This window comes from Hyperolius riggenbachi, chromosome 3, assembly GCF_040937935.1.
Source record: "Hyperolius riggenbachi isolate aHypRig1 chromosome 3, aHypRig1.pri, whole genome shotgun sequence".
NCBI classification, from domain to species: domain Eukaryota; kingdom Metazoa; phylum Chordata; class Amphibia; order Anura; family Hyperoliidae; genus Hyperolius; species Hyperolius riggenbachi.
Genome location: NC_090648.1, coordinates 50,052,719 through 50,075,523, shown reverse-complemented (window position 1 = coordinate 50,075,523; position 22,805 = coordinate 50,052,719).

The window sequence follows — 22,805 nt, the reverse complement described above, 5'->3', positions numbered from 1 at the left end:
CCACCCCCTTTTCTGCCCACCAACAGAGCTTTCTGTTGGTGGGCTCTGATTGATGCTGCAGGCTTTTGTTTTTTTAATTAATTTACCTGTTATTATTTTTTAAATAAAATTTACTATTTTTTTAACCCTCCTCATGTCTGACTCTCATAGACATCAGCCTATGAGAGCAATCGCTCTGTGAGCCACTCCAGGGGACACCCGAGGGACACAGCTGTCCCCAGTTAAGCAATGCCATAGATTGAAGTGCTGTACAATGTAAATAGATGGCGTTTTTGTCGTCTAACAGTCTCCTAGCGGCGATCACCGCTGGTAGACTGATGACGGAGCAGAGCTCCATCATTCAAGTGGGGATGTGCGCACTATCCCCTGCAAAACCCCGCCCTAGGACTTGACGCTGTAATAACCACCTTTTGCTCCGGCACCAGCAAACTCATCAGCAGAAGTTTGCTAACATGACTCCTCACACAGCAAGCAGGAGATAGACTTTTCTCAGGCTTCTTCAATGTTTACGGAGTTTATTCAGAAAACAGATATACAGATAGATACAGTTCATCTTATCCTAGCAAGCAAAGCAGATCTTCATGTTTCTTGGCGTTACCGCTCTTGCCTAACCCCCTGCGGAAGTTAGTCAGGTATTCTTATATCTACTCTATGTTACACTAGACTACCTATGTACAGCATACATCATATCAGATTACAGAAAGGAATGAACATACTTAGAGAAATAATTGGGTTCCAGTCAGTAGAAGTCAGAGATGGAGGGCATGAAAGTATGAAGCAGAGTGAGCTCTGATCGCCCACCTCCGTTTTAATACCGACTAGGAAAGAGTTAACTGTGACATCATATTCGCCCTCCCCTAGACCAGACTATTGGTTGGGCCACCTCGTGGTGTCATAATACCCACCCACTCGATTAATATTTAATGTCACCTTTCCTTTACTTGTTTATTAAATATGGCTGATGTTTATTGTTCCAGTGGCGTACAAGCTGAGGTCAGCGAGACCTGCGGCCTTGTCCACAGAACAGCTTCTTGGTATGTTCTAGGTCTGCTGACAGAACTGCAGATTTTCTCATTAAGAGAAAATACCTTAAAGGGCAGGTCTGCTCCTCAAGCCTTTTTGACTAACTCAGTCCAAATAACTGAGGCCTACTTAAATTATAACAGACGCCTTTCGGCGTTACATGGTCCTGGGGCTGCCACCTTCCCAATGCCTATTGGCGTTAGGCCTTCAGGAAGATGTTAAAATCGTGGTAACATTGTGGCAAAATTGCAATAATGCAAGTCAATGGGAGCTTTTTAGAAAAAAATGAAAACAAACTGAAAAGTGTTCTGCGGTGTGAGGGCCCTAGAACTGCTCCATGATGTCATTAGAGCAATGCCATGGCAAAAATGAGTAAATAAATATTATGTGGGTTGTTTCCTTTTGATCCTTGCACCTCAGGATACCATTTACTTGTTTGCCACCCTTCAACCCTCTTTGTTTCTTCACTGAACATCACCCACAACAGTAGAGAAGCACCTGTAAAATGCTTGTTTACAGTAATGTTAATCTGGTGGTCAAGTATTGATTGTTACATATGACAAAAAAATGAGTATGTATAAGGTTTGGGATTTCAGGTTGTGACCCTTTTTAGCGAGGAGAACGCCAGCGCATACCACTAAGGCTGCATCTGAAATGGCCACCAGCTCAGTGTGCAGCACCTAAATAGATTTTCTGCACACTTTGCATTCAATCCAAATGCAAATCATATGCAAATCTGCTACTACTTATTATGCACACAGGAAACTCAGGAGGAGGGGCTGGGAGCAGCTAACCTGATAGTTACATAGTTACAAAGTTAAGAAAAGGTGGGGGGAAAGGCTGCGCATTCCTAAACACATGTTGCAATTGAATGGTTAATCGCACAGGCATACACCGCCTCTGCTAGACTGAAAAATGCATGCCCTGCATCCAAGACAAGTGCTAACATTTATTAAGCTAGGAGGAACTTTAGCTTCCAATATGGTTTGCATGCAAAGTATATTATACTAGACACTTGCGCCACGGTGAGGCAAACCTCCGGGCAAGTGACCTAATCTAAATTTAAAACCTTGGGAGCAGCTAAGCAAAAAAAATGTGTAACTTACATTTTGTTGAACAGCGAGGAGAACGCCAGCGCATACCACTAAGGCTGCATCTGAAATGGCCACCAGCTCAGTGTGCAGCACCTAAATTTTCTGCACACTTCGCATTCGTATTCAGATGCAAATCATATGCAAATCTGCTACTACTTATTATGCAAACAGGAAACTCAGGAGGAGGGGCTGGGAGCAGCTAACCTGATAGTTACATAGTTTTTAATACAACAAAACTACTGTGCATTTTTTATATAGAGTAGAGAATGATGAAGGAGATCCTAATTTCATCGAGCTGATGCAAACTTAATTGCAACTTGTGCACAGATTGAAAACCCGGTTGCAACTGCAATTTATTGATCAAACCTAAAACCACAAAAAAAATTCCAGTTGAACTTTTCATGTACACAGGACAAGTATCAGAAGGAAACAGTAAAAAAATGGACAGCTGCCCCTATAGTATGCTTCTGGAAGCTTTCTCTCCCAGTGATTTTTTATCTCACACCCCAAATCCCTTTGTCTCCTCAGCTGTGAAGTGTCAGACCTGTACTGGTACACTGGAGACCAATGCCAGACGACTATCAGCAAGCCCGGAGTTATTGCTGGAGTGACTGTTGGATTGTTTGTTCTCCTTATTATAATTTTAATTTTGGTGTACTTCTCACACAGGCACACCAATAAATTAGAGATATCAAAGTAAGTGTCTAAGCTTTATGTGGAGATTTTTCAAAAGGAGGAAAAACCTCAGTAAACATTGGCAGAATCTAAAAAATATATTAATGTATTACTTTGAAGACTAGAAACTTACAGCATATACGTATCTCCGTGGGTATATCTCCGGCAAATCAACCTCCACAGTACACTTTAAAGGACATCTGGGGCCATATGCAATTACATTTTTCACCTGAGTTTTCTCCTATGTAATATTTTCACAACTTCACAAATAAAATAACTTTTAAGATTTCCCCTAGCAAAAAAAAAATTACTGTGAACAATTTTCTCCTAGGAGAAAACTTGGGAGAAAAATGTAATTGCATATGGGCCCTGGACCATATGCAATTCACTTTTTCCCCTGAGTTTTCATCTTCTCTTTAAGGCCGCTTTTACAGTGCGACGTTAAAGTCGCACGTTATAGAAAGTAATAACGCGGACAAGCGCACAGCAATACAAAGTATGTGTGACATTCACAGTGCACACGTTGCGTTGTGTGTAATGTTTAGCAACATTTAGAAAGTGCTGCATGCTGTGCGTTGTCTGCGTTATTAGCTAAGTTGGACTGTTCGCACATGCTCAGTAATGTTTTCAATTTTTTTTTAAATGTGACACATGCGCCGTTTTCTCTCTATCAATATGCGACAAAAAGTATGCATCAAGAGGTGCATAACGCAGTTCAATATAACATCCAACTTCAAAACTAACATGCGTTGCATTAGGGGCACGTTGTGCGACCTTAACGTCGCATCAAACGCAACGTCTTAGTGTGAAAGAGCCCTGAAATAACTTTTTAGCACTTTGCAATTGAAAAAGTACCAAAAGTAGGTGAAAAAAAGTACTATCGAAATTATTTTGAGTATTTTCTGGCTTGTTGGTGGTTTAAAAGGCATTTTAATGACAAGGGCCCATATGCAATTCACTTTTTCTTCTAAGATTTCTTCTTGGTGATATTTTTACAACTTGTTATAAAATGCCTTTAAGTCCCCAGCAAGCAAGAAAATGCTCAAGATAAATTTAATAGTACTTCTTCACAAACTTTTGGGTACTTTTTAAATTGTGAAATGCTGAAAATTTAGTTTACAGAGAAGATGAAAATTATCTTGTAGGAGATAACTAAGATGAAAAAATGAATTGCATATGGGCATTGGGCAAGTGTGAAAATATCACCTAGGTGTAAACTTGTGAGAAAAAGTTAATTGCATATAGCCCTGGGCCCATATGTAATCAACTTTTTTACCTGAGTTTCATCATCCCTCACCTCGGGGCTCTCCCCTCTGCGCTCCCCTCCAGTAGAGATGTGGTGAACTGTTTGCCCGGCGAACATCTCTGAGGCTTTTACTACTTCCGGGTCGCTCTGACCTGGAGTAGTACGCCTGCACTGCCCAGCGGAGCGCATCCTAGATCGCGCTCCTGTTGCCGGGCACTCTCTGCGCATGAGCGTGACATCGTTCATGATGTCACGCACATGCGCAGAAAGTGCCCGGCAACAGGAGCGTGATCTAGGACGCGCTCCGCCGGGCAGCGCAGGCGTACTACTCTGGGTCAGAGCAACCCGGAAGTAGTAAAAGCCCCAGGGATTTAGAGATGTTTGCCGGCGAACGGTTCAGGAACCATTCGCCACATCTCTGCCCTCCAGCTTAAGTTACAGTGTGGGCAGCGGGCAGCGGTGGGCAGATACATACCTTCCGTGCGTTCCACTGCATACTCTTCGCTCTAGTGTCGGACATCACTTCCGGAAGTGACAACAGACGCTAGAGTGAGGAGTATGCGGTGGAATGCACGGAAGGTATGTATCTGTCTGCCGCTGCCCGCTGCCCACACTGTAACTTAAGCTGGAGGGGAGCGCAGAGGGGAGAGCCCCGAGGTGAGGGAGAGGGGGTGGAACTTCCCCTCTCCCCACCGACTGTGGCCAAGGCTTTCCCCTCATGCTGCCACCCCTCCAGCCCCCACAAAATGGACCCGAGCGGGCCCCCCGCGGGAGCAGGGGCTGTAGGCCCTATTGTTACGCCAGTATCCCTACCCTTTCTCCTCAGACTATCCCTCCTATAACAATATCTAACACTGACCTCACAACAAAACCTAATATTGACCTATAGCCCTCCAGTGTCTGCTGCACCCAAACTCTGACATCCAGTGTGAACTTTGACATTTAGCTATAGTATAACCGAGTGCCAACAGACACAGCCAAACCCCCAGTGCTCGATGTGGCCAAACCACTGGCACCCATAATACAACCCCATAAGCACATTTGATCCTCCACCAGCCAACAGCTGATTCTCTGATGGACAAAATAACTCACCAGACCCACAGCTTGAGCTAGCCTCAACTGAAACAATGGTACCACTGCCAAGTCAGTGCTGTTGACGAACACCCCCCCATCACCGTTCATCAGAACCAAGAAGCCGCACCATAGCTGTAGCTATGGTGGCTGCAACATACCATTAGACCCAGAACTGGAGCTGCGTGTGGCGCCAACACCCAATTTACCAGGCAAGCTCAGGGTGTCCAAATCTTGATAATGTAAATCACAATGCTTTTGACTATTATATGCTTTATTCAGCTTGAAAAAGTAACCTACTTAATAGATAGCTACTTTTTATGTGTCCTGCATTTTTATTTGTTTATATATTTAGAGAGACAGAGGAACCAGAAATGTGTCACTATCAAGGGAGGCCTCAGCAATAGGCAGGATGAGGGAAGGTAAGATATGCTGTAGAATAAAGAGTTAAACAATAAACTTAACCACTTCTCTACTCTTGACACGCTTATTTACACCCCTGTATATAAACACATGTAAACACATGTAAACACTTGGTTCTGTTTTCTATTTTTAGAACATGGAGTTAGTATAGCATCATCTTGTGGCAAAAAAGTAAAACTACACCCAAATACACCATAATACACTTTTCCCATAGAAAAATTAAATACATTTCCACCCCTACCCGAAAATAAAATATTATGACCATACATTATACTAGGGAAACAATCTAAACGTTGCAATAACAGGGACAAATGGGCAAACAAAACGTGTCTGTTCTATCTACAATAGCACACTTTATTTTTAACCACTTGAGGACCACAGGCTTACACCCCCCTAGTGACCAGGCCATTTTTTACAATTCAGCACTCTGCAGCTTTAACAGTTTATTGCAGGGCCGTACAACTTAGCACCCAAATGAATCTCTCGTCCTTTTCTTGCCACCAACAGAGCTTTCTGTTGGTGGCATCTGATTGATGCTGCCATGTTTATTTGTTTTTTTTTATACATTTTTTATTTTACATTTTTAACCTTCTCCCTTCTCTCCCTCCTACCGAGACCCAATCACTGAGATTGCCTCTCATTAGCATCATCCTACGAGAGGGATATGATCATGAGCCTCTCATGGGGACAGCTCAGTGTCAGAGCTGTCCCCCGTACATCGCTGCAGTAGATTGCAGCGCTGTACATGTAAACAAACAGCTTTTTTCTCACAGCCTGCTAGCTGCGAGGGATCACAAGCATACTTTTTCTTGTGCTTGTGGCGGTTTGACAGCACTTTATAGGCAGACACAACACTGTGCGTGTGTGTGTAAGTGTGTGTGTGTGTGTGTGTGTGTGTATTTGGCACTTGCAAAATTACACACTGGTGATTCAGCCATCCATGGGCTCAGTAAATGCTGATTCTAAGGTCAATGGGAGTCAAGTGAATGTTAAACATACAAAGAAAAACATAGCTGAAACATATTAATTGGAGGTATAGCATACATTTCAGGCTTTGAATTGGTCATTACTCAGAGTGCGTATGCACATCCAATTTTACCAATGCCATGTAGTACGAGAGCTTACCTACACAATCTATTCATAATATTCCAAAATTTGTTGTCTCTCGTACTATGTGGAAGTTGTAAAATTGGCCAGTCATCGGCCAATCAAAATTGGATGTGTGTACCAGGTTTTATATGCCACAACCTAAAAAAAGAACCTAAAAAAATACCTAAACCTAAAAAATATATGTCAGTATGGTTATCTGTATCTTTAAACATGAAAATAAATTCAGAGACATTGAAAAAAAATGTTGTCTACGGGGATATTGGGGAGATACAGGAAGGTCAGCGGTTACTTAGTAGGGAATTATAGTCAACACTATTATGTAGGCTTTTGTTTTGGATGTTTATAAACTGGACCATATTGATCCTTAGTAAGTATACTACTGACCTAAATATAATTTTAATAACTGTAATTTGACCTTATTCACTGTGATTCTCAAATATCATGAGCTCTCACATCTGCATTTGTATTTTTCTTTTGTTTCTGATTTCATTTCTCTCCTTAGTTTTCATTCTTCAGTTGACGTTTCTTCTACTTCTTCTTGTTCTGCATTCTTTATTTTCTCTGCATTCTTCTTTGGTCCTACTTTTTAAAATCTTTTTTTTTCCTGGGCTCTGCTGAATTGTTCCATTTCTTTTTTTATATTACTTCTTCCATGTTTCTTCTCCATGCCTCTTTTTCTATTTTCCCCTTCTTTTTGTGTGTCTTGTTTTATTATATATACTTCTGGTCCTTATTCTCTTCCCTCCCCTCTTTTTCTTCCTTCTTTTCTTAATAGAATGAATAAAAAATATAAACTTTTTTTTCTATATTCCTAAAAAAACAGGACACACAATGATGAATTATGAATCCCTGTGATACAGTGTTGGCCAGCAGCTGCCACCATTTATGAGATAATGTGATTAGACTTCAGAAAATGAAAAAAAAAAAAAAAAGATGAACCTGAAACATCTACAGCCAAGCAATATCCTGGAAACAAACCAGTCAAAGAAAGAAAAGAAAAAAACATCTTCAACTAGATATGCAATATTTTATATATTACCACATTGTAATACCAATTTCATTATAGTTATACTGTATGACATGTTTTACAAATGTATTTTTGACAAATTATAACAAAAGATCCATAATGTAATTCTGTTATTAATACAAGAGGAACTTTACCAAAAAATATAGACACTGCAGAGTGAGAAGTATAAGACAGATCAAGAAATTATTTATAGTCACTGTGTAATTTGATGTATTGTGAGCCTGCAAATCATAATCTTTAGTTCTGGTAGGTATGAAAAAAAAAATAAAAAAATCAGATAGCACTAATTGACCTTTTCTATAAACACGCCCACTAACAATGAGAAAAAATGTGTTTGTGTGTGTGTGTGTGTGTGTGTGTGTATATATATATATATATATATGTGTATATATATATATATATATATATATATATATATATATATATATATATATATATACATACACTGCTTGCTTTGCAGTTAATGGCAGCTATCTCCCATAATGCAATGAGGTTCACATCAAAGACAGGAAATTGTCATGATTATGTCAATGACATCACACTGTGGGATGGGCTTTCCCTCAGTAACCACATGGACATTCCTGATGATCTATTAGAGAAAGGATAAAGATTTCTCATGGGACAGGGGTCTCGGCTATTGATTGGGATGAAGTTCAAATTTGCATTAAAATGCCTCTACAATTAAAGGATACCCGAGGTGACATGTGACATGATGATATAGACATGTGTATGTACAGTGCCTAGCACACAAATAACTATGCTGTGTTCCTTTTTTTCTTTCTCTGCCTGAAAGAGTTAAATATCAGGTATGTAAGTGGCTGACTCAGTCCTGACTCAGACAGGAAGTGACTACAATGTGACCCTCACTGATAAGAAATTCCAACTGTAAAACAATTTCTTAGCAGAAAATGGCTTCTGAGAGCAGGAAAGATATAAAAAGGGTAATTTAATGCATAACCATATCTGTAGGAAGACGATGGTGGTGTAGTTTTCTATACCACACAGTTTATAACCACGCATAATAATTGCATTATGAGAATCATATCAAGTATTTTGAGCATAAACAGATGGATACACGTCTACAATTAGCTTGAAAAACTGCTTCAGAATAATACGCACAGTAGAAAATTAGAATTTAACCAAGGAATAAAAATGACAGAAATGTGATCATCTGTAATGCCTGCATTTGCAATAGCGAAGTACAATCACTTTAAACGATTATGATTATGAATTAGGTTGTTATAACTATAAATAATAATATGTGAATTACATACATACCCATAGAATTGTATAACCCTCGGCGCAAAAATTGTGTAAAACTCTCCTCTGTGGGGCCTGCAGTCACCCAGCGCTATCAAAACAGAGTGATGTGGCAACCACCAAAGCATAAAACCACAGTCAGGCCAAAATCAATTGCACAGGGTGGTACACTTTGATGAAAACCACATAAAGAAAATTAAAACAGTAACTCACAGTCACAGTGAGGGTCCATGCACAATGGACCCTGTTGCATGAAATCGCATATAAGGTATTGCACTACCCCAAAAGTAAAGTGCACCTTAAATCCACTACCATTACTACCAGTACTGGCATAACAAGAGGATTGCCCATTTTCCTCTCCCACTTTTGGGTTAGTGAAATACCTTGGGTTACCTTATATGCGTTTATATGCAACAGGGTCCAGTGTGCATGGACCCTCAATATAAGTTGCTGTTTAAATTTTTTTATGTGTTTTTTTATTAAAGTGTACCCCCTGTGAAATTTCCTGACTCTGGTTGTATGCTTTGGTGGTGGGGCCACATCACTGTTTTGTGAGCACTGACTGACTGTAGGCCCCAGAGAGGAGAGGTAAACACAGTCTTAGCACCAAGGATTATACAATTCTGTGCTGTTCATCCATTGTGGAGTGGGAACCTCTGGCAGGTATTTATACAGAGCTCATATCAGTTCCAACTACAAGTAGCTATACCCATGACTGACCACATTGTGTTTCCTATGTCCTACAGATTTTCAGCTAAACTAAATAATAAACAAAGGTCACTGTACAAATTGTAACATGCCATGGGGGCGGTAATTTGGACCTTACCTAAGTTGCAGGTATGGCAGTTGACACATTCCTCAACTTTGAAATTTAGTCATGGCAGCCGGTGCTGGGAGCATAATTTGGGCTTATGGCATCAAAGGATAATGTTAGGCATATGTGTGTGTGTGTGTGTGTGTGTGTATGTGTAGGGAGGGGGGGGGGGTGTTAGTGTAAGGCATAGGTGGGGGGGGGGTAGTATTAGGCATGGGCCAGGGGTGTCCAAACTTTTTTCGAAGAGGGCCAGCTTGGATGAAGTGAACATGCCGGAGGGCCGAACATTTTTCCGAACATTCTTTGAACAATTACAATTAAATGCAAATGAATTATTTTGCATAAAATAAATCATTTGCATTTAATTGTAATTGTGAGCATGCCATTTGCAATAAAATTTATGCCAAGTTAATTGCAAATGGCATGCTTTTCATTTCATAACATTAAAGATCAACAGACAGCTGAGTTTTCAAAATGTATTTGAAATAAATAAATAAAAAAAACAACTTACCTGCACTAATGGGAAGGGTGAAACTGAGATCTGTGCTGCAGCAAACAGTCTTGGTCCGGTACAAAGGAAGTGATTTTGATAAACAAAATGTCACGCAGATGAGAGTCACGTAGTCTTGTCCTCACACGATTCTTGTTGAAGTTCATGGCAGAGAATGTCTTCTCACACACATATGTTGAGCCAAACAAGCTCAGCATTTTCTTAGCATGTGTTCGAATCTCCTGAAACCTGCCCTTATCCAGTTGGCGGTAAAAGTTCACAAGAGAGAGTTGTTGGTAACGACTGCGTAACTCGCTGTCACATTGCAGCTCAATGTGGGGGTCACATCTAACTGACCTCCTTTCCTTTGACTCGCTGGTGTAGTTGTGCCAGGAAGCAGCCCTGCGCGCAACTCAAGCACGCAGGGGTCACATCTAACTGACCTCCTTTCCTTTGACTCGCTGGTGTAGTTGTGCCAGGAAGCAGCCCTCCGCGCGGAATGACAAGCGCACAACTCACGCGTATGGCGCTCGCTGAGCAGGCGCATGCGCAGTAGGCCCACTGTGTCGCAGGCGCCGGCATATGACATCACACGCCTCTGCCTGTGTCTTCCCCTCGCCTGTGCCCGCTGTGCTGTTTGAGAAGGGGGTGTGTATACCCTCGCCGCCGTCACGCCCACACTTGTCTGTGCCCGCCCCTCCACTCAGCCATGCTGAGTGTGAAGGGGGTTTGACCCGCGCCATCACACCGCCACGCCCCACACAACCTGCTGATGGATGCGGCCCATGACGGTCCGCAGCCATGATGTGCGGCCACAATTGCGGCGAAAATAGCGGCGGACTGCATCACCTAGAACAGTGATGACTGTCAAAAGGGCCACATCTAACCGCCCGTGGGGCCGCGAATGGCCCGCGGGCCGGACTTTGGACATGCCTGGCATAGGCAAAGGATAAGTCTCATGAAAGGGTTAGGTTAGGTATAAGTCATGGTAGGATGTCTGTAAATGTATTGATATTATACTAATGGTAAAAGTAGATAGCAGAATATTCATAAACTTACTGATATTCTACTAACTGGTAAATATGTGCCCATTTTAACTCGTGGCTACCTTAATTGCACGCCTCAATGAATGGGTAGATCATATTAGGAAGCAAGAGAATAATCAGTTATTGAAGGTAATGTATTGGAAAGAGGAAAGATTGTTGATAATACAAATATCATTCACTAAACAAGAGTGAAGCTGTTATGGGCAGACAGCCAGATCATAACATGTCCAAAATGGACTTGTGAGTAGTTTCAGTATTAAGTAGCTTGTATCTATCAAATCTGGCCTAAGGAGGGACAACTGGGGAACTAGTAACCAGGTCATAGGCACCCAAACCCCACTGGTGGATATAAAATGTGAAAGACAGTGATAGGCAGATATTTTCCGTGATCACAGAATATTCATAAGCATTTTTTCACTATTCTACGGCTTTGGTATTCTACGGCGTGTTCGATTCTGGATCACAGAAATCAGTCACGAAAATTCCATGATTACAAATATTCGGAATGCAATCACGGTAAAAATTAATTTGTGATTATCTCCTGACAAATTTAGCAGTTAATAGCAAAGCCCCCTTACATGGTAGGAACACCAAATTTGCTAGATTTGTTAAGAAGAACAGTGGGAACAAGAGGGAAACAATTTTTTCCAAAAAGTTATAGTTTTTGAGAACATCGATTTTAAAACTCAAAGAAAAAAGTAATCATTTAAATGCGGCAAATGTTCTTAGTGAAACAATTCCCGCCGACTTTAGCAGTTAATAGCAAAGGCCCCTTACATCCTAGCAACACCAAATTTGCAGGATATGTTAAAAAGATAGTGGGAAATAATATTTAAATAATAATATTTTTTTTGTGCTGATAGTGGGGGCAATGACTCCCTGGTGGCATCCAGGAGTCCCTTTTAAGAAGGGGACCCCAAGATGCCTGCCCCCCTCCCAGGAGAAATGAGTATAGGGGTACAAAGTACCCTTTACCCATTTCCACAAAGGGTTAAATGAAATAAAAACACAACAACGAAAAAGTATTTTATTATTCTAAATTAACCATACATACTTATCTGTACCTTTAAAAAAAAGTTCCCACGCCAATATCCTCGGAAATGTCCCACGTCAATATCCTCTAATCTTGCGTTCTTCATTAACTTGTTTGAAGATCTCAGCCACTCCGACGCCACACACGATGCCCCCCGCTCACTTGTTTGAAGATCTCAGCCACTCCGACGCCACACACGATGCCCCCCATACTAATTAGTATAGCTGAGAATGCGTCCTTTAGGATGCATAGCTGCTGCCTCCCGCTGTCCTTCCCGCCCCCCTCACCTGTCTCAATCGTCTTACCTTTCCCTAAGTATTTATAGTATGTGCAAATAAGACCATGCATAAAGGCCTCAATTTACAGGACACCTTGAAAGTCTTGTACTTTCCATGCCTCAATGCATCACAAGGACTTACACAATATTAGGTAGGTGATTTCAATGTACATTACACTAACTTGTTCTGAAGCCAGAATGTATTATTTAATATATATTAAAGGAGATCTTTAAGGTTTTTTTTTTCACTTACCTGGGGCTTCTACTGGCCCCCTGCAGAAGTCCTGTGCCCGCCCTGGTATTCAAGTATCCTCTGGTTCCCCCACCATGGCTCAGTTTTGTTGACTTAAAAGTGTGCACTGCTACTGAGCTGCGCAGTAAGAGGCTCTCTTGTACTGCACCTGTGCAGGACACTGCCGGCGACATGAGCAGGAGTGAGGAGGCACACTGCCAGGGCCGTGCAGGTGCAATGTCCATAAGTCTGCAAAACTGAAATTGAGCTGTAGCAGGGGAGCGGAGTATCCTTGAGTACCGGCAAAGGCACAGCAGGGGAGTGGTAGAAACCCCAGGTTAGTGAAACTTTCAAAAAAAAAAAAACCTAAAGATTTCCTTTAACCTCTTGAGGACTGCAGTATTGAACCCCCCTAAAGACCAGGCCATTTTTGAGAAATTGGCCACTGCCGCTTAATGGCCAAGCTGCAGGGCCGCACAACACATCACACAACCGCACAACACATCACACAAGTGATCCCCCCCTTTTCTCCCCACCAACAGAGCTTCCTGTTGGTGGGGTCTGATCGACCCCCAGATGTTTATTTGTTTGTTTTTGTTTATTTGTCTTTGTTTGTTTTTGTTTATTTGTTTTTAATAAAAATGTGTGTGTTTTTTTGAACTATTCTATTCCCCCCTCCCTCCCCCGCCAGCCAATCTCTGTGATCAGCTGTCATAGGCTTCAGCCTATGACAGCCGATCACGCCTGTGCCTCTGAAGGGGACAGCCGTGTCACACAGCAGTCCCCAGTACAGCGCTGCTGCTGATCACAGTGCTGTACGGGTAACTAGACGGCGAATTCGCCGTCTAACAGTCTCCCGTGCGGCAACCGCCGCTCGGAGACTGTAGGCGGAGCCCTGCTCCGCCCACCAAGCAGGAGATGTGCAAGCAGCCTGCGCACAATCTCCTGCAAAACAGAGCCCCAGGACTTTACGCCGAGCGGCGTTAGGCGGTCCTGGGGCTGCTGCCGCAGCCACGCCCGTTGCCCGTTGGCGTGACACGGTCGACTAGAGGTTAAGCATCACATAGCACCTTACATAGTTTCACTCTCAACTATGAGACAAACTGTATTACCATTAAATAGAAAGGTGCTTACTGACAAACCTTACGGAGCCTTACGGGCGTACGTTAAAAAAGGGCGCTGGGAAAAAAGGGCGCAGGGTTTTAAACAATAAGCATGAATAACGTCATGTATCTAGAACTGGATATAGGAATGCAAGGATTCTCACCACTCAGTAGACACTGTCCCTGTTTGCCTTCCAAGGCAAATGGTGCTATATTTCATTTAAAAATAATGTTTTATAAAGTTATAAATCATTAAATAATGTGTATAAAATCGGGAATTGTAAAAACGTTAATCTTCCCTGTTTAAAAAGTGAAATTTATAATAACGTTTTATAAAACATTAATAAGAATGTTACTAAAGCTATACCTAACCCTACTCTCACACAGAACCCTCCCTGTACCTACCCCTAATCCCTAGACCCCCTTGGTGGTGCCTAAACCTAACCACCCCCCTGGAGGTGCCTAACCCTAAAACCCCCCTGGTGGTGCCTAACCCTAAGATCCCCCTGGTGGTGCCTAAACCTAAGACCTGTGTTAAGCAATTATAATGTTTTAAAAAAAAATATTGTGCTGGTTTTCATTGAAAAATAATGTTTAAAAAAAATATTGTACTGTTTTATGTTTAAAAATAAATGTAAAAAAATATTGTACTGTTTTTCGTTTAAAAATAATGTTTAAAAAAGTATAAATCATTAAATAATGTGTAATCATGAGAAGTCGTTATAAAACATTAAAAGTCTCTGGGCGGCGCTTTTAAAATGTTATTTTTCTCCGGCGCTCTTTTTTCCTGTTGGGCGCCCATTAAACGATATTTATCATGGAAGTGAATGGCGGCGCCCTTTTTGTCCACCTGCCTCATGCGCCCAAACTTCCTGCCTCCGCCTTATGGTGCTTACGGAGAAAAAAAAATAAAATATATATATATATATATATATATATATATATATATATATATATATATATATTGTACATGTCATTAAGCCCTCTCCACTGTGCATGTGCAGGGCTGCACCCCCTCCTCATTAATTAACATCAAACTCTAAACTCCATTCTGACTCTCTGACTCCAGCTAAATATTCATCTATATAACTTTACTCTGTGCATTTTGATAGCAGCAGGCATGAGCTGCTCATTTGATCTTCTTCTTAGCCAGAAGGTGGCAGCAAACTACAGCAAATATAAGGCAGCTAGACGTTCACATCACTTTATGATTTAAAAAAAAAAAGAAAAAAAAAAAGACTAATTTCATAGTGGCTACTAAACGACTTTGATTTTGCTAACAATATACATTTTATTTTACACACAAGCAACCTCCAATGTGCCATAACTTGAAGCATAAGGAAGAGACTGTAGTTGTTATGTGAAATTAAATTCAAAGTGATCTGATATTTGGTATTTTAAGCATTTTTTTTTCAAAACTATAGTTTTTGTTGATTAAAGACATTTTCCTTGTATAAAGAAAATGTTTCCACTTGTACATAGATCCTACAGCCATTTTATGTGTGAACTAGAGGACAAATACAGTATTACACTTACTTATAATTATGAATTTGAATTTCCTAATAATAACCCCCCCCCCCCTTACACACACACAAACTAAACACTAGGTCATGTGCCCTATAAGGTGAATGCATAATACAGGAAATACCTGATAAACAAACAACCCGCCGCTCCTGTTACATGTCATTGCACACTTCCTTTCTGCACTCTCCCATCTCAGTGTGTAAATGCAGATTGTAGTGCAACAGAAGCTGTGCTCTCGCCTCTTTGCTGAAATACAGTGCTGCGCTTCCATCTGTCTGCTCACTGCCAGTGCTGTTCATCCAGTGCCCGGTATCAACTACCACATGTAGCATGATTATACGAGATATGAGGAGAATGAGGTGCAAGCTCTAGAGGGAGCAGGAGACAGACATGATAGTTGCACAGTCACATTGCTAAACTCTGGCATGCTTCTGCTGCATTATGCTTTGCATTTACACACTGGGCTGGTGAGCATGAGGGGGGGGGGGGTCAGATAATGGCACATGGGGTCATATGGAGGCACAAAGAGGGACATAAGGAGGCACAATGGGACAGAGGGATGCACTGGGGGCAGAGGTAGGCATGAGGGGACAGAAGGTGTCACAGGGGGACAGAAGGAGGCACAGGGGGGCTGAAGGGGGCACAGGGGGACAAAAGGAGGCACAAAGAGGGACAGAAGGAGGCACAAAGAGGGACAGAAGGAGGTACAGAGGGACACACGGGGCAGAGGTGGCACAGTGGTGTTATAATGTAAGTAGGCCTTAGTTATTTGGACTGAGTTAGTCAAAAAGGCTTGATGAGCAGACCTGCCCTTTAAGGGGATTTTCTCTTAGAGAGAAAATCTGCAGTTCTGTCAGCAGACCTAGAACATACCAAGAAGCTGTTCTGTGGACAAGGCCGCAGGTCTCACTGACCTCAGCTTGTACGCCACTGGAACAATAAACATCAGCCATATTTACTAAATATCCACATTCCAGTAAGTAAAGGAAAGGTGACATTAAATATTAATCGAGTGGGTGGGTATTATGACACCACGATAAGGCTCATCCAATAGTCTGGTCTAGGGGATGGCGAATATGATGTCACGTTTATCTCTTTCCTAGTCAGTATTAAACACCTAGGGGGGCGCTCAGAGCTCACTCTGCTTGGTACTTTCATGCCCTCCATCTCTGACTTCTATTGACTGGAACCTTCTTTTTTCATTCTATATGTAATCTGATATAATGTATGCTGTACATACTGTAGGTAGTCTAGTGTAACGTAGTTAGGAAGAAGGTACCTGATTGACTTCAGCAGGAAGTCTAATCAAGAAGCTTGTAACGCAACATGGAAATCTGCTTTGCCAGGATATGATGGACTATATCTGTATATATGTTTCCTGAATAAATAACATGAATATTGAAGAAGCCTGAGAAAGTCTATCTCCTGCTTGCTGTGTGATCGGGTTTGCAACTCTTGAGGAGGAGTTTGCTGGTGCCTGAAAAAGGTGAATTAGAACAGTTTATAACAGTGGTGCTAAAACCCCCCTTCACTGCCTTGCAAAACAGGCAGACAGGGGCCAGGGGCTGAAGTTTTCAAGATATTCCACAGCGACACAAGCGGAGTTGACGCGGACTGGAAAGCTTATCAAGAGGATAAGTGGTGTGTGGGAGGCCGCTAGAGAGGCCAACACATGGACTGCAATCCGAGTGATGATCAGCGGCGAATCATGGACCTGTTTTATTTGGGTTGTGATGTACACGCAATCTAGCCGAACAAAGGATTCCGTGGTGAGGTATCCCAGGCAGAGGTTTTGAGCAAGTTACCTTCGGGACCGGAGAATCCACTGAGAGAACGCTCAGTAAATGCTCACCGAGGTCCATCGACTCGTGGAAAAAAACTTGCCGTCAGCTGATCGGATTGGAAGTCGGTACAAGTCTGTAGAGCCAGGCAAGTATAGCGTTTCGTTTATTTGGTTTTGTAGCAATGTTTGTGGTCTGTTATATGTTAACAGTGTTTTTTTCTACAGCTGTGTGTTATCTTTCTGTGTTATGCTAAAGTGTGGGCAGCGTATATAGTTTCGTTTTCTCTCTGTGCAGTTCTGGGCTGGGAGGGAGACCAGCGGTGTTTGTTTTTCTCTCGTGCTCTGTTACGCAGATGGTGGATGGTGAGGAGAGCAGGTGGAGGGTGAAATGAAGAGAAAAGGTTGGTATAACGAGAGCCCAGAATAGTGGGAAAACTGGTTCCAGTCAGTGCTATTAGTTAGTTAGTGCTATGTGATGTTTATGTAATCTCAGCATGATTCAGTGTCATGGGTTTTATTGGGTTTTTTCTTGCGGATCGCAGAGCATAGGTTTAGTGGGAAGGGGGGCCAATACAGTGCATCCTCCCACCCCCCTCTCTACAGATTGGGGGAAGCACGGTTAAGGTTTGTGTCCGCGGATATCTGCTAACAGCTGGAAGATTTGTTCAGTTTCTGTCACTCCGCATTCCAGGCAAAGGTCTATGATATGAGTAAAGTTTCGGTGTAGTTGTGGAGAATTCCTTCTGTTCAGGATGTTTTTTTTCAGCCGTCATAAGATCGGAGTTCTGTGGGAAGCGTTTCAGTGCACGGGGTTGGGTGCATGTTTTTTTTTTCCTCCATCTACATGTCCAAGATGATTTGCGTTTTTTTTCTGGGAAGGAGATAGGAAATTTCACACACTGCTGTGTCTGTTTTTGCAGGTATCCGAGAAATATATATGCTGAAATGTTTAGTGTGCATACTATGCCTTGTATGTTCTAACTGTTTTTTTCTGAAGGTGCATAGGATTAAGTGGTTGCTATGGGGGACTGACATAGCAGCCATCTTGGCTGGCATGCCATGATTTAACATGGTGTCGGGTTTCTGAGAAAGCCACTCCCATCTGCATGATGTATCAGGAGGGGAGGGGGCGGGAAGCGCCCACTGATAGGCACGCCCCGATGGCAGGGGGGAGGATGTGCTGGGTGGATCCCACGTCCCACGTCACAGCTGTGCACAAGGCGCCGTGCACGGAAGCAGCTGGTGGGAGGGGGGGGGTCCAGAGTGGGGACAGAAGAGAGATTCTACTGAGTTTCTCGGCTTCCAGGTGATTTCCTCAGAAGAAGTCTGGGCACAGGGAGTGTCCGCATACGTGAGCCAAGCAAGTTGCAGGGCCACGGATAGGAAGTGTTTCCCAGCTAGGTGCAGGGAGACACGGCGCAGCGCAGATCAGGAAAGTGTCTGTACTGTGTTGCTTATGGGATTATTCCTTTAAGTGAGGCACCTTAAAGTGCGGTGCGGCATGTGTTCCCAATAGAGATAGGGGGAACACTGCAGAGTTGGAGAGGGGGAAGGGAAAAGAGGGAAAGATCGAAGTTGACCAATCCAGGTGTACTCGCTGCGACTGCAGAGTGTTTTTTTCGGGGGGGGGGGGTTTGTGTCAGGGACAGGACCAGAGATTGACAAAGAAGTCATTGCTGGGCTGTTAGCGTGTTTTTCCTCACCCACCGATTGGTCAAAAATATATATATTTTTTTTTCTTTCTCTTCTTTTCTCCAGCTCTGATTCAGTTTAGCACAGAACAGAACTGGTAGCAGTTCATGGGGCAATTATACAGATGATAGAATTGCCATTTACAGAGTGACAGTGTATTAGTACGGTGTCTGCCATGCGACTACCTACCAAGTGGGCATTCAGGGATCTGCATACAGGCATTTGACGCTGGAATGCTTAGCCCTGCACCCTGTGTAGTTTAAGTGCAGAGTGCTCCTTCCTACAGGGAGGCGGCCGTTTTTTTTTTTTGGTAGTATGAGGGTAGTGGCGCGGCAAACATTGGTCAGAGGGTACAACACACAGAACTTCTAGCAGAGCTGGTATCGCAATGAAGTTCTAGGTAAGTAAATGCGAAAATGAGTAAGAGCATTGTAGGCTCACCTGCAAAGCAGCAACAGGTGTGTGGCATCCATACTCTGTGCATACGACAGCCGCGTATGTACAGAAGGGGGGGTGTGGTGAGAGCTTGCAATGAGGTGAGAGCTTCCAAAGGTGAAGTCCGCGGGAGCATATTTTAAACAGGTAAGTACTGAGGATAGTACTTAGGTAGGGGAGAGAGGTTGTAACTCCAATCTACCAATAAGAGTAAACAGAGTTCATGAGAACCATAAAGCAACGAGATAAATTATGGCATATATTGATCAAGTTAAAGTGTACAGAGTACAAGCCGCAGGGCGAATCCCAAATCATTAATAAGAATTGATTTGTTTGTATTTCGATTTCAGGAGTTTGGCAATATGGACTCGAGACAGCTGCAGTGCTGGCAGCAAAGATGGAGATGTCAGTCGGATAAGCGAAAGGTTCCAGATGCCAATCTGAGGTTGGAGAACAATGAGATTCCTGAAAGTGGAAAGAGACTAAAACACGAGATTCCTGAAATTGGAAAGAGACTAAAACACGAGATTCCTGAGATCGGAAAACGTCTAAAAAAAACTGACTGAGCAAAGCATAGTGCAAATTGCTAATGTTTTTCTTTCCCAAGGTGGTGCTTTTATAATGAAGAGTACTGTGCTGATGGTGATCCTAGGTTGCCATTTCGTCCTAGGAGAACGAAGAGAGGACATTCTCATGTATAATAAGGGGTTAATGAGAATGCAAGGCCCAAGCATGTTAATGTTTGGTGACCAAGGTACTAATCCTTTCACACCTCCCTCCGCTTGGCACAGATGGTCCAAGCAGGGATGGAGGAAAAGAGCACTTGTGCCAGGAGAAAACAAATTTCATGGCACAATGTGGGTGAAAGGTCTGAAGGGTCAGGTGTGCGGGCAGTGGGAATTGAATGGCAGTGTAAATCTGCTATTGAATGCCACACTCCCAGAATCGATGCACCGATCCAAAGTTTGGTTAAAAGGTACATTGCATTACAATGGGTACATGCAAAAGGTGGAGTGTGTGATTCAGGGGTACCTTGTCTTGGTTATCCAGAGTGAGATGGTTCCAGATTGGAGAGGAACGAGCAGGAGGCGTCAATTCTCCTGCCGGAGAGACGCGGGGGACAACATCACACTCTGGAACTACCAACAGAGAGTGCCTCTGAACCAACTATACACACGTAAAGGCTGGAAAGCCGAGGGGTGGTGGTTCTCGAAACAAGAAGTAAAAATCGAGAACGAGCCACATTTCCAGGTGACAAAGAGGGTGGGGAGAGCGGTCCCGGGGGAGGGAAAGCCAACACAGGGAACCCCATTCACACTACACGGGTCACCACAGGGGACTATAGTACACAGTCCATATGCAGCCGCTTATCCTCAGGCTAGTTGGGTAAGTGAAGAGGTATTCTTAATTGAAAGATTGCAGAGAGTACCGTCTTCCCGACCTCAGGTACATATTGTGCCTCAGGATATAAGGGGGGAAGAGGTCCAATAAGGACAGTTGAGGACATATTTTGTCAGGGAGATGCTTAAAGATCCTGTCCAACTGAGATTGGACAAGGGGAGGTATATCGATTTTTCTGGAGAAGGATCTTTTGCATGGAAGCTTCAAGATGTTTGGGTGAACAAATGGAAACGGTGCAACATTCCTTTAGGCACCGCCACTTCCTTAGTTCCCACCTCAACACATGTCTTACACCATGACCTGAGAGGTCAAACTTTTTTGGTGCTAGACGGGGAGGTGAAACGAGTAGAGTTGTCCTCATGCGGGCAATTCTCACAGAGGTACCTGTGTTTGCCGGGGCAAGTCAAATTTAGTGAAGAAGCCTGCGGGCTCCATAACGCAGAATGCGAGGCTACCATTCAAAAGATCCACCCTGAAGCCCAACCGATAGTTCCGGTGGCTGAAGGAAAGGTTTGTTTTTTTAACATAGTGTCTAATGATACATTCAAGGTATATTCTCATAATTGTTCCGATAATGGGGATTTTCCAAGTGGAACATATTGTGTGAGTGGAGATCCCATATGGATCCAGTCATCCAGGTTGGATGACGTTGTTTCTCAAATTGTTAAGAGAACTCTAAAGGTCAAAGTTTCACAGGTAGTTCCCGTCCTAAAAGAGAACACGACATGGGACAAAGGGGAACAGGGGTTGATCTAAGACGACCACATGTTGATACAACGGTTAAACAAACAGGACACTAAGTTAGAGGTAAGATTTCGCCATGATACAGGTGATCTTAACGAGGTAGAACACAAAAATAAGCAGGTTAGTTCCAGTCTGACCTGGTGGAAAAGGTTTCCGGTGATGTTCCAGGGACACTCGGACTGGGCCTCTTCAGTTCACAAGTTCTTCCTACACCCACTGGTCGTCTGGATGGGGATGACAACTTTAGGCATCATTATCCAGGTGAGGTTGCGTGTTAAAATTACGTAAAACAAATTAACCTGGTCCAGAGATTGGTGCCTCATAAACAATCTCATGAACCAATATTTTCAAATTAAGGGATATACAGGGTTACGGGTATAGGTTTAGTAGTACCGGTGATGTAGCTGATTGTATAAAGGCGCTCTTTTAGAAGGCACCTGGCACTGCTCCATTGAGTAACAAACAAACGAGTTTCACTTTTCTTTGGTCATGCAAGTTTGTGAGTGATACGCAAGTGACGCAACTGCTGAGCATGTGGTATAGAGGGATTTAGAAGTAGGGCCTCCCCAGAGAACCTGGTTACAGGAAGACCACGAGGTCTTGCTCTCTCTCTTCCAGGGATAACCGCCTACAGCAGAGAAGTTGTGTGAGCACGAACATCGAAAAGTGAAACATAAAGAAAAGAAACCAGGTACGGTTAGGTTCAGAAGCTGGGATACGGTTAGGTTCAGAAGCTGGGATCTGCGGGTCAAGCCTTTTTAGGGGGGATTGTTATAATGTAAGTAGGCCTCAGTTATTTGGACTGAGTTAGTCAAAAAGGCTTGATGAGCAGACCTGCCCTTTAAGGGGATTTTCTCTTAGAGAAAAAATCTGCAGTTCTGTCAGCAGACCTAGAACATACCAAGAAGCTGTTCTGTGGACAAGGCCGCAGGTCTCACTGACCTCAGCTTGTACGCCACTGGAACAATAAACATCAGCCATATTTACTAAATATCCACATTCCAGTAAGTAAAGGAAAGGTGACATTAAATATTAATCGAGTGGGTGGGTATTATGACACCACGATAGGGCTCATCCAATAGTCTGGTCTAGGGGATGGCGAATATGATGTCACGTTTAACTCTTTCCTAGTCGGTATGAAACACCTAGGGGGGTGCTCAGAGCTCACTCTGCTTCGTACTTTCATGCCCTCCATCTCTGACTTCTACTGACTGGAACCTCTATTTTCATTCTATATGTAATCTGATATAATGTATGCTGTACATACTGTAGGTAGTCTAGTGTAACGTAGTTAGGAAGAAG